The 12,425-nt window shown below is 35.1% G+C and overlaps 1 protein-coding gene across 1 annotated transcript in view; it reads right to left on the bottom strand.

Moving 5' to 3' along the window:
- The window catches only part of SLIT3 (slit guidance ligand 3), a 413,110-nt gene that overhangs the window by 144,731 nt on the left and 255,954 nt on the right, over positions 1–12,425 (bottom strand). The gene's annotated exons all lie outside the window — the stretch shown is intronic.

The raw sequence follows: 12,425 nt of genomic DNA, 5'->3' as shown, positions 1-12,425 counted from the left end.
AGGAATTTACCAAAAAATCATTTCTGTCAGTTCATTTAGTTGCATTTCTGGATGTGCTGGAATTGTTATATAGTACATCACACAGTATAATACAGCTACATAGTTACATTGATATCTTCATAGAAGACTAAGAATGTATGGAAATAGATCAATAGACCAGGTGGTCTTATGGTGCATTTACACAGAGAGATTTATCTGACAGATCTTTGAACAAGTCATAAAGCATAGGCTGAGATTTCTCCTCTTTTTAAATATATTCCTGGCTTTGGCTTAAAAAATCTGTCAGATAAATCTCTCTGGAAAACACACCATTACACATATCAATAATTTCCTTAATGAGCGATCATGTTGGGTGAAAGTGATCGGCATCAACTATTGCCCATACTTGATTTTTATTGTATTACAGCTTGCAGGCACTGTGTATGTTGTCTCTGTAGGGTACCATATTCACACTTGGGATTAATGGATTTATCTTAATAATAGGCAAGCAATGGAATTTGCCACAATCTATTCCATACAGAGACATCCGGTAGTTCATTCTCACCGATTCTTACGGAAAACTCTTAGTACTTCAATTTAAAATCAGAGACACATGGGCCAATACTTTTCTTGGAGTGATGCACAATGGTTCTGCAAAACACTAGTCATTGGATCCAAATTTTCATTGATCATTTTTATTGTCAGTAAACATGAGTTTAGTAATCCTTAACAATATATGATGGGTGACGGACATTGAACAAAATATTAGCTAATTTTGTGTAGATACAATGCAGACAGACATACAGTTCAATTTGTTCTCTGATAAAAGAGGGACTCTCTTGCATTACACAAATTTATATAAAAGTAAATTGAAGTGACACAAACCACTTTGCACATGAACATATCCCCCCCCCTAATTATTTACTACATGGTAGAAATTTAGTGCAAATATTTATTTCCCTTCCCATTTTAACTGTAATGGTCATTCAAGTAGTTCTTCGGCATCAATGATCTCTACAATGCTTTGTTGCAATTGTAATGCCTTTGTCTACTGAATATTTTATTACAGCGCAGTGGCATTAATGGCTGGAAATAGCCTCACCGCCAGCTTTTAGGCTTCCAAAGAGCGAATGGAGGAATGTGAGAAATATGATTTTCTTCTAAGCCCTGCTTCTCTTTCAGTAATATGGAATTAAATATAACTCAAGTACTATTCAAGAGCAGTGTGATCCCGGCTAGGGACTGTTATTTGTAATCTTGATGGATGGACAGGAACATCTAAAAAGTATATATACTGACATCTTCATCTATGAACCAAATATAGAGGCTAGTAAATAATATGTTCCTGTTAGTAGGTTTTGTCTATTACATTTTATATTTCTCAACCTTTAACAGCACAATAGAGAAAATGCATTCATCCACACTGGTCCTACCCGGAGGAGCGATTTTCTCTGTCACGCACCATATTATCCCTGAAACATGCTATATGCAGCCCTACTGCAGAGGCGAAATAACACATTGGTGTATTTATCACATAATCTTTATTATATACTGGAATATCTCTGTTCAATATGGCTGGTCTTTCCATAATACCGGTATGGTGGAAGGCTTGCTCTTAGTCTTTTTCTTAAGTGCCAATATAATTTTACTCTATGGAGGCCCCTTTTATAGCTGCCTCTACATGTAGAAATGCTTAGGGGCATTTAGGGCATTTTCTGCCTGACTATCATTCCACTATTGTATGATCATGTGAAATGTTCTGGAGAAATGTAAGCAAATATGGATGATATGGAATGCTAATGTTTAGTTGATTTGTTAAAAACCTAACATCACAATATTATTAAGCACAGTTACAATTTCTTTGGCAAAAATCTAAAGTAACATGTTGGAAATGATGAGTCCAGGGTCCCCTTTTTTTCCATATAAACAGGAGTGGGTGGTATATATGAGACCTTCTCTTATCCTTCCATAGCTACAGTAGATTTACTTTTAGCAACTAGCTATAATCTCAGAAAAACAGCCCGGTTCTACGGGCGCCACATCAGCTCCTGTAGCAATAAACTATTTGTTGTTATTTACTCCTTCCTTTCAAGGATATTGCAACACAGTTCTCTCGGGATCCATCCCGCACGCTGAGTAGAAAGTACAGAAAGGTATGCACTGTCTCTAAGGCTTCTACATCATGTCCAAAAGACTTTCTGCAATGCGTCTATTAATATGAATAGGGGCACTAAAGCAAAAAGTCCATCCCAAAGACTACGTGTGGCCCAGATGACAAAAAAACTGCTGCCATACTGTGACAATATATATTTGACTGTTACGTTTTCATTTTCCTACTGCAGCGCTGTAATTCCAGAATGTTCTGTCTTATGCCCTTTGCAGTTGTCTCTGCCTCTAGAGGGGTCTTATAAGAGGAGGTCCTGTTTATGTGAGATGCTTTTTATGTCTTTTAATAGACATACACATGTAGCACATAAAAAAGAATATTATGTACAATGATGGGAGAAAATCTGTATGATTCTCAGAATGTATATTCTTTATTTTACATATACTATTCTGAATCCTCTTATATGAGTTTTGGGAGGACATTTGTTTCTTTATAGATATATATACTGTATAAAGTAGTTTTAATGTCATTCTGCCACTACTTGGTATTGAGGCATTAAAGGGTAATGTGTATAGTATGATGCTGTGAATAAGGGCCAGATATAAGGGAAGGGAGGGACAGCCTAGTATATATGAGAAAGGTCACTGAAGTACTGCAGAGGGTGGAGTCATGACTACAACGCTAATCAATAGTAAAATACAAGCTTTTAACACTATGGTTTTCTACTGATCACAACACACAAAGGGAACTAAATACAAGGAAATCTGTATTCTAGACATTATATGTATTTTATACTCAAGAAATGTTGATAGAACAATATGAGCCAAGAAAGCTGCCAATCTATAATCAAAACTTCAAGCAGTACAGGTAAATTACAGAAAAATTAAGATGTGCATGCCTAAGCAGACTAGACCCTCCATTCAGACTCAATCCAAAAAGTAGTAGTGGAAACAGAACTTGATTGAAAAAATTTAACTGAGCCGAAATGTTGCATGTTGGTGCCTTTTTTTTGCTGTCCCCACTACTACTTTTTCTATTTTGTATGTTTTTAAGTGCATGAAACTGAGTTTAGTATCTAACAACAAGAGAACAACCATTCTTCATCTTTGTCACCTGGATTTACTAAAGTTATATAATGCCTTATGTATAGTAATGAATTGGGGAAACAAATATATAGACGTCCATTGATAGATGGCTGTCTTATTTCTCTCTCAATTCCCAAGTAAAAGTATTCAAAGCCAGTTTTGTTCTGTATTTCATTCCAACCATTCCAACATATGATAAATTGTTATTGTGTTACATTTTGTACATGTGATTGTGGTTTTGTCACACACATCACAACCATATTCTTTGGTTCTATGTATTTACATCTTCATGGTGAATACCTAGACACCACTTGGAAAACCAACTATAAAATTTAAAAACCTGTCAGGTACAAAAATGCTAGCATGGCCATACTCTTATTAGTTTTTTATATAGTAACTTGTTATATTTCATTCATCAAGTCAATTTCTTTTGCCAAAATATTTTTAGCTGTGACATGCTTTGGTTTTCCGCTATGTCCAAAATAAGCCTACCAACATTATGATTCGATCCAAAACTTGTATGTTTCTGTGTAAAACAATAAAGACAGTGACCTACAGTAAGTTCATAAACTATGGCTTAAATATATTAATTGTTTCCGGTCTAGGACAATCATTTATTCATAAGTGCTATCATTATACTATCGACAATATAGCAGCTAGTTCACAATTAGTATAAATATTGATTGTACGCATTCCATTTTATACTAAAATGCAGCTATACCATATACTTACTTCTCATAAATGCCATAAACAATCTATCTTCATATTTAAAAAAAATCCCTGTATTTGTCACAGTTATACAATAGATTATAGGAAAACAATAGTATGTAAAAATTAATTGAAATATTTAAACCTCCAACAAATAGGTATGAACTAACAATACTTTTCAAAATGAAATGTTAGGAAAATGTAGATGAATCCAGTCTACCAATAATACAAGTCATATGCATTTAAAGACATGAGGGTATGACAGAAATGTGGAGACTGGAAAAGTCCCCACTTGTAGTTACATATATTTTACTCACCAAAAGAGTTTCCCATTTCACAGACCTGCTATTTAGCGGTGATCATTAGATCTTTTTATCTTGGTGCAATACGAGCTATTTTAGTTACTAGACTGGTACTGGATAGGTCCATTGAGTATCACATGATGGTAAAAAATTTAAATACGGTTGGCGCATGACTGTATTTTTGCTGCATTATGACAATTTCTCGCAAACTGCTCTCTTTCGGGATTTTATGTGCTGAATTCCGAATAATCAGGAATCACAACCATTATATCTGACCAGAAGCAATAAACTCGACTTTACGGTTTGTTGAGTGTCAGTCAAAATTAAGAAAAAGTTATGTATGACCTATATCATGGCCTCCATACTGATGGTAAAGTTTTCAATAACTGTTTGTTCTGCCAAATTATTTTATGTTATCAAGACAAAAGAAACCTTTACCTAAAGATATTCGAGAATAATGGGCACAGTCACACCATTTCTTATGATTGCGATTGACACAGAACGTGATGACTCTTCTACAAAGTTGATTAAACATAAAATCCTAACACTGGATTATAGTATTTCATCTAGTTCACTCTGTATTTCTTTATTTGAGGAGCAGCACCTTAAAAACACAACAGTAATCCAGTAGACACAGCTTTAGTTCAATATCCGCAATGCAGCAAAACCAGTTCAAAGGGGGGGCGTCTACCAATCACATAGTCGATATAGGCAAAGGATATTCAAGGTCATTAGAGGACATAATTCTTTGAATTATCCTATTTCAACGTGTTTCATTGATCAACGATATGACCGTAATCCAACTGCAGACAGAATGAACCACACATGGTGCAAAATCTCCATACAACAGGTTTACAAGCGTGAACTAAACTGAACCTTGGAAACCTCTATCTCCTGATGTTGTGAAAACATGTCAAGTTACTTTGGTTACTATGTTATTTTTTCATAACTTGTTCTAAAAATACATGTTTTCTTTGTTCTCTAGTAATTAGAAAAAAGGCTGCCTTTGTGTCCTATCAGTGGTACCATCTAGTCCGTACAGTGCAGATTTGATCAAATTACAGTCTTAATGAAAACAAATGAAGCCCACAAAAAGCACCGCGATTTCTGCACACAGAATATGGAAATGGAACCGAAAATATCTGGTTTCACCATATTTTGACTGGAATCCCTTCTTTAAGCAGTGAAATTGTAAAGACACAACAGATGTAAAAGTACAAGCTATCCTGCCAGAGAACGCCAAGTTTAGTTTATTGGTATGTTACCTTATTTAGCTATGTGTTGTATAACCGGACTAAGTGTATGTAGTGGCTAGGTAGTATACTCGTACTTTATTACATGGATTATACAGTACATGACTTCTATGCTATGTTACCAATGCGTACTGACAAGCACAAACAATGGCCATTGTAAAACAAGGGCGGAATTACCGATCATCAACGTTAATTCCGGCCTTTGTTCTGTGCTAAACAACGGACGTTCACTAAAGAATTGCCATTGTTAGTATATAGTGGGAACATAGCCCTAACATGGCTAGGGTTTAAGTGTTACACCACGATACAGAGGAAGTAGAGTAGCTTATTTGATGTGTTCACACATTTAGGTTTTTAATAGCAATTATTCAATACAAAGAAAGAAATGGATTTAAAAAGAGGAGAAGTCTTAAGGTCTCCACACACCTTAGATGAGTGGTGGATTTGGCCACCACTATGAGGTGTATGGGGCCGTCTAGAACAACCATCGACAGATGATGTCGGTGGTCATAGGGATCAGCCATGATGGCTTACCTCTCCCTTCCCCATAGAGAACACACTAAAGCTTGGCTGTGCTGAACATTCCTGTGTATAGGAAGGGCGCGAGGTGGTCAGGAGACATAATGGATCACCAGGAAATCATTTGGTAGTCAGTTATTGAAGGTGTATGGGGACCTTTAGTCATTTCTTTCTATGTGTCCTCCATTTATGATCTATTCCTGGCTTTGTACTCAATGATTGCAAATAAACCCTGTACGAGTCACACCCATACCATAAGACCATAAGAGAATGACAATCACTAATTCTAGGCAATTTCCCTAATGTGTTCTGTAGTAAGCCAACAACCATAACTCTAGGTCTTGAACCGATAAATGTTTGCAATAAGAGGTAGATTTTTTTAAATGTAGAAACCTCCCATGGATACATAGCAACTGGGTGGATTTTTGTTAACTTTAGAGCTTTAGTAGTGGCATTTTTTACTGAAACACATAATTTCCTTTTCTAGTTTAAGTTATGCATTATTTCTAAATTACACTACAGTAGTAAACAGGGCATTGTATTGCTTGGTATCCATTAAAGAATTATTATTATTAACAAAAATAATAAAAATAATCTGGCAAAAAATCTGAAACATTTCTAATTTTACCAGGCTCCTTGAACTTCAATGAGTTAATTATATGGAAAATATATGGAAACATCAATTGACAGCTGCTAATTATTCTTTGATAAGTAATAACCCAAGAGACAGTGTTGTTTCTCTTGGCACATCGCCCATTATTTCTACATTGTACTAGGAAGGAAGTAATCTTTGTGCTATTAGACTGACTTGTGGCTGTAAAACTTAATTATTTCTCCTGCAGAAAGTATCTAGGTTTTAAGGAACCCCTCATCCTGTAAAGAAATAACAAGTCTTTGCTCCATGTGGGGATTCCATTGTGCGTTAGAGGAAAGTATCCTGTCAAGGACAGATGTGTAATTTCAATCATGGCTAATAAGGGTGTCACTATGTGGGTTAGGATGTACGCTAAGAGCAAATGTATGAGTACAAGCTGAGGGGATGATAATATAATATAGCAAATTCCTTCAATATTTTTTATATTTATTCATTGCAGTCCATTGTTACGCATAATGGTTGTATATGTATCTTTCATGCTTTGGTAAAGAAGAAAAAATGAGAATACTTCATTAGCACGGCAATGCTCCACATTACATCATTGCCATTGCGGAGGCTGTATACGTGACAGGTTTATAAAATCATTGGCCACACTCTTTTTTCTTCTTAGAGTTTTTTATTTTTGGCCAAAAAATTTCTGGGTTATTTTTGACTAACAAATGCTTTAACTGGGTTTTCCCCACTATTGAACTTTTTAGCATGTCAGCTAAACGCGACATAAAAGAATAATAGAGCTGATCCATGTCTTGGGACCCAAACTCTAGATAATACCCTAGTCCCTACCTTTTTACACTGTGAGGTACATGGTCCCTATATCGGACGCACAGGCAAAAAACAAGTAAAGGGGGTCTTATTGGCATACTATAAAAGAACTACTACTAAAGGCTCCTTACTTATTAAGCAATTTTAGAACAAATTTCACCTCTTCAATTTTTTTTAATTGTACAACACATTAACGTGTATTTTATAGGTATAAACTAAAAAACAGCAATTTGTTACTTTTTATGTTTATTCACCCTTTAGGCTATGTTCACACAACGTCAAAAATGGAGAAAAAACCACCGATTTCGCTATTTAAAAAAATGTCCGTTTTTGCAGCAACTCAACTGACTTCAATGCAATTGCATTGAAGTCAATAGGAAGACAGACGTCCTATGCACACAATGCATTGGAAAACTGACGTTTTTGCCACGGACGTCAAAATAATGAACATGAACATTATTTTTGGACGTTTCTTGCAAATAGCGAACGTTTTGTATCAGTTGTTCACACACAGTTCTTCTATTGTCACCGTTCTTTCTCTGTTTTTAATATTAAATTCATGAATTTTTCAATTAAGCCACAACCAAAGGGCAATTAGTAACCCCAAACTAAGATAATGTGCAAACACCCGTCATTGCCAAGGGGATGCCAGGCTTCAAAAAACGTTTTAAACGGAGCTGAAAAAAACGTGTGAACAAAGCCTCAGTGTATAACATTTGCTATTAGATATCATGTTACTATGAAACATTCTATGTTTAAGTATAGTTTCACACAAGCATAATTCATGTGCATTTCCGCTATATTGTAGGAACAGGTCATTAGATTGACAGTAGAGGCTGTAATATGCATGGAAATGTTTTATATTTATGAGAACCCAATTTACAGTATACACTTATTTACATAGACTCACATAATGTGTGCTGGTCAATCAAGAATTATGGGTAAGGCTATGTTACCGCTTCAGGAACATATCAGAGGTAGGGGGCCGTCTCAATAAATAAACGGCTGCTAATATAGAATATGATGTTTATTAGCGGCCATTTATTTAACAAGGTGGCCGCATTTACCTGATATATTCCCGGAAAGGAAACATAGCCTAAACATGGAAGATACTTTAGGTTTTCCAACAATCTCTACACCAAGTACATCATGGATGTATGTAGATCATTTGTGTAATTCTATAGCTTAAATACAAGGCTGGATTCTTAAATTGAAACAGAAAAAAATCACACACAAAAAGGCTGTAAACTAGGTACCCAATGCAGTTTTTTAAGATGTAATAAGCTATGTTTACACAATGTCTTTTATTTATTATGTTTATAAAACAATGGCCGTTATTTTGCCTAAAAAAGACATTGTGTGAACATTGCCTCAATGTGTTTTAGTAAAGTAAATGGAAACGCTGCGGTCAGTGCACACATTATATTAAAAAAAAGGGCAATTGCAATGGAATTACGATAATTTTTTTATACAATGTGTGCCCTAACTACTGCTTTTCCATAGTATTAGATTTATACATGCTTTTTCTTTTCATTTTCTATATATCTGTATTTTTTTACCCAGTTATGAATAATATGTTAAACATTGTGCTCACGTATACAGTTGACAATTAATAATACTAATGCATAATCCTATTTAGATTTTGCAACAAAAAAGTAAATTTTAAATGTTAAATAGGCAAGATCAGCCGAATGAAGACTAGATTTCTAGAGTTTTATTTGTTGATCTGGATGCCCTTACAGGAACATGATCAACCTTGGGCTTTGTGCTACCAAGGCCATAAGATAAGAACTGTATATTAATACTAAAATGTAATGAAGGGTGCTATAGCAATATTGATTGCACTTCTCTATGATGGTGGAACACTAAAAGAAATGTCATTATCAAGGACAGTAAGGGAAGTAATAAAGTTCGCTTAAGAACGTCTGACCATATATATTTATTTATATATATTTATACAAACTAATTCAAAATCCAAAAATTTATGCAGTTGACCTCAGTATATTAATGGTATTTTCAAGGATTTAGTAAGCAGACATTTGGGGAGTTTGGTGGATTTTTTTCCTGACCAATGAAATAATGGCTCTGAATAGTCAATACAAACCCATCTCTCTTCCTTTATCCTAGGGGATAGCCATGTTTTGTAAGTTGGGGAAACCAACATTTTGCTTTTCCGCGCCATAGGCAGGTACTTATTTCTTATACATAAACTTTCTGTAGTGTGACATAGAAGGCGGGGGAATATTAGGGATACCTGTGGTCACCATTGCAGCATTGCGCCCTGAACAGTTAAGCTTCCAAGCATTCCTACACAACCTGAACCTATTAATGGAAGCTCCAATCATCTGTAAAGTATCTGGATTTTCTTTCAGTAGCATACTATTCTGTTTGCACTGCGGTAGCTTTATTTTTATGGAAAACCACTAATGCCACATGATATCAAGTCACAAAGACCCATTTGAATAACTGTTTCTCCCGTTGCATCTACATATAACTATTACTTTATGATGTTTGGGCTCCTAACAATCCTGAGCCAAGACTTGAGAAAGGCTAAGGATTGTTGAGAGCCGAAACGTCGTCTTTTTATATGCAAATGGCAAAATAAAGTAACTTTTTTTACCTTACGGATGCTGTTTCCAAATCCCGTTTTTTGCTGAATTGAGAATCAGGTGGTGGCCGACCTGAACGGGGACTGTGCATCCACGTGGAAGTCCCGCTGTAATAGTATACTATTACTTTATGTTCAGAACTGATTCTGCTTATGCATAGAGGCTGCAGAGAGACTGAGGGTCCATATTATCATGCTATGGTGCTCAGTATTATATGACAAGATTATTCACACCTTGAACAATGACAGGTGCAATTGTCTTTGTCCTTTTGACATAAAATCAACTAAAGATATTTTTGGGCACCTGTTAAGCTCAAAGGCTGTATAGAGCCATAGTATGTGTGGGTCCTCCGGGCCTAAATGTGAATTACTCATGCAGTCATGTGGTTTGTGAAGTTTGTATACATTATTTTCTTTTAAAATACCCTGTAGGCTATGTTCCAACACAGTATTTCTGCTCAGTATTTTGGTCAGTATTTTTCAATCAAAACCAGGAGTGGATTGAAAACACAAGAAAGGCTATGTTCGCACATTGTTGAAATTTAATGGATGGCCATCATTTAATGGCAAAAACCAGCCATTATTTCAAAACAACGCCTGTTGTTTTGGGATAATGGCAATTATTTTCTATTAAATGATGGCCATCCACTAAATTTCCACAGTGTGTGAACATAGCCTTTCTTGTGTTTTCAATCCACTCCTGGTTTTGGTTGAAAAATACCGATTAAATACTGAGCCAAAATACTGCGTGGCAACATGGCTTTATTCAATTTTTTTCCTCATATAACCTAATAAAAAGTAAGAATATATTATATAATCCTGTAATACAGTGTTTCAGTAACATTTCCCGAATAAAACTAATCATGTCTAGGTAAAATGGATACATATAAATAGATATATGCATTAAAACTGAGGTTTATACTAAGAAAAATGAAGCTGGGTGGGTTTCTAATAAGAAGTCTAGTCTATTAAGGCCTTGCTGAATATGTTATTTGAATATCAATTGAATTACATACAGCACCTGGATACAGTTGGCCTTGAACTACAGTAAGATGTAGATGCAAAGATTTTTTTCAGTCCAACAATTTGCAACATTTATGCACATTCATCCTAATGAATATACTCTGCATATGCATATTCGATTATTTTTTAACATATTTTCGAAGTATTAGAATACTTTGCCCTTGATCTATACCAGCTGTAACTGACTCCCAGTCACCTATCTAAATGGCCTCCATATAGGCCTATAATTTTACTTGTATTTCCATTATCTATTAAGCTTCATTATATTTTGCTTCATTCTTGCCTTTACTACTGTATTAGTAGTCAGGCTTCTCAGTAGTATCAGTCTGTTGTATTTCCTTTGATTTCTGTTGTAGTTTGAAGCTCAAACTATTGGCATTGGCTTCAGAGGGCACTATGCCACCTCCATGTTTTATTTCCCCATACTACTACTACTACAGCATACTATCCAGCACTCAGCAACTTAGATCAATTAGTTTATTACCACATGCCTATACTAGAGATTGTATTGGCAATCCGCCTGCTTTGAATTTTCTAAGACTTGCAATTGATTTTCTCTGCATGGATGTGTTAAATGTTTATTTTTATGTTTTTTTTTTCCATAGGAAAACAACCTGATGTGTTACAGCAATGTCTGTGTTTCTTTACTGCAATTATGATTATGCTGTCACACTCCACTGGTAAAGTGCATTTTATTTCTACCCGACTTGTATTATCAACATTATAGTCCGTTTCTGACAGTGAATTGTAAAGCAGTCTGCAAGTCTATTAAAGCATATGGGGTATATTTTTGTAAAGCTATATGCATATAAAATCTACCACATCAGGACTTGAAATTAAAGGCAATGGGAACTCACAAAATTGGACTTTTTTTAGGGGATTCTATTCCATTACTGTGAATTGGCACTAAAACTATTAACCCTTTGTGAATAGGTATAATAACAATATAAATTTAATACGTTAGTAATAAAAAACCATAAAATAAACAAGACATGTATGCAATATATAAGAAAGTAAGAATAAGTATAGCTTACTTACAATATATATACTTTTGTATCTGCTGACAATATATCTCTGTGCCACATGCTTGGCATCATGGCCTCTATATAACCTCTTCACGTGTCTCAGCGAGGCCTTGCCAGTTCATTTGTACTACAGAGTTCACTAGGCATTCTAATCTTGCACATGCTCACTACCACATACATCATATACAAAAACACTGGAAAAAAAATAAACCAAAAACCAAAAATAGTTGAATAGACAAAAATGGATTTCTGGCTTTTGGTGATTTTGCCCCTGTATAAATGGCGACCTTTTCTTAGATGACAAATGAAGTGGAAAGGTTACATGATGAACCCTATAGAAGGATCAGACACATGTATATTACTGCACCAATGCCTATAGTCCAAATACAGTAGAGAATG

The sequence above is a fragment of the Dendropsophus ebraccatus genome, chromosome 1 (assembly GCF_027789765.1).
Source record: "Dendropsophus ebraccatus isolate aDenEbr1 chromosome 1, aDenEbr1.pat, whole genome shotgun sequence".
NCBI classification, from domain to species: Eukaryota; Metazoa; Chordata; class Amphibia; order Anura; family Hylidae; genus Dendropsophus; species Dendropsophus ebraccatus.
This window is presented reverse-complemented; position numbering and strand designations above follow the sequence as displayed.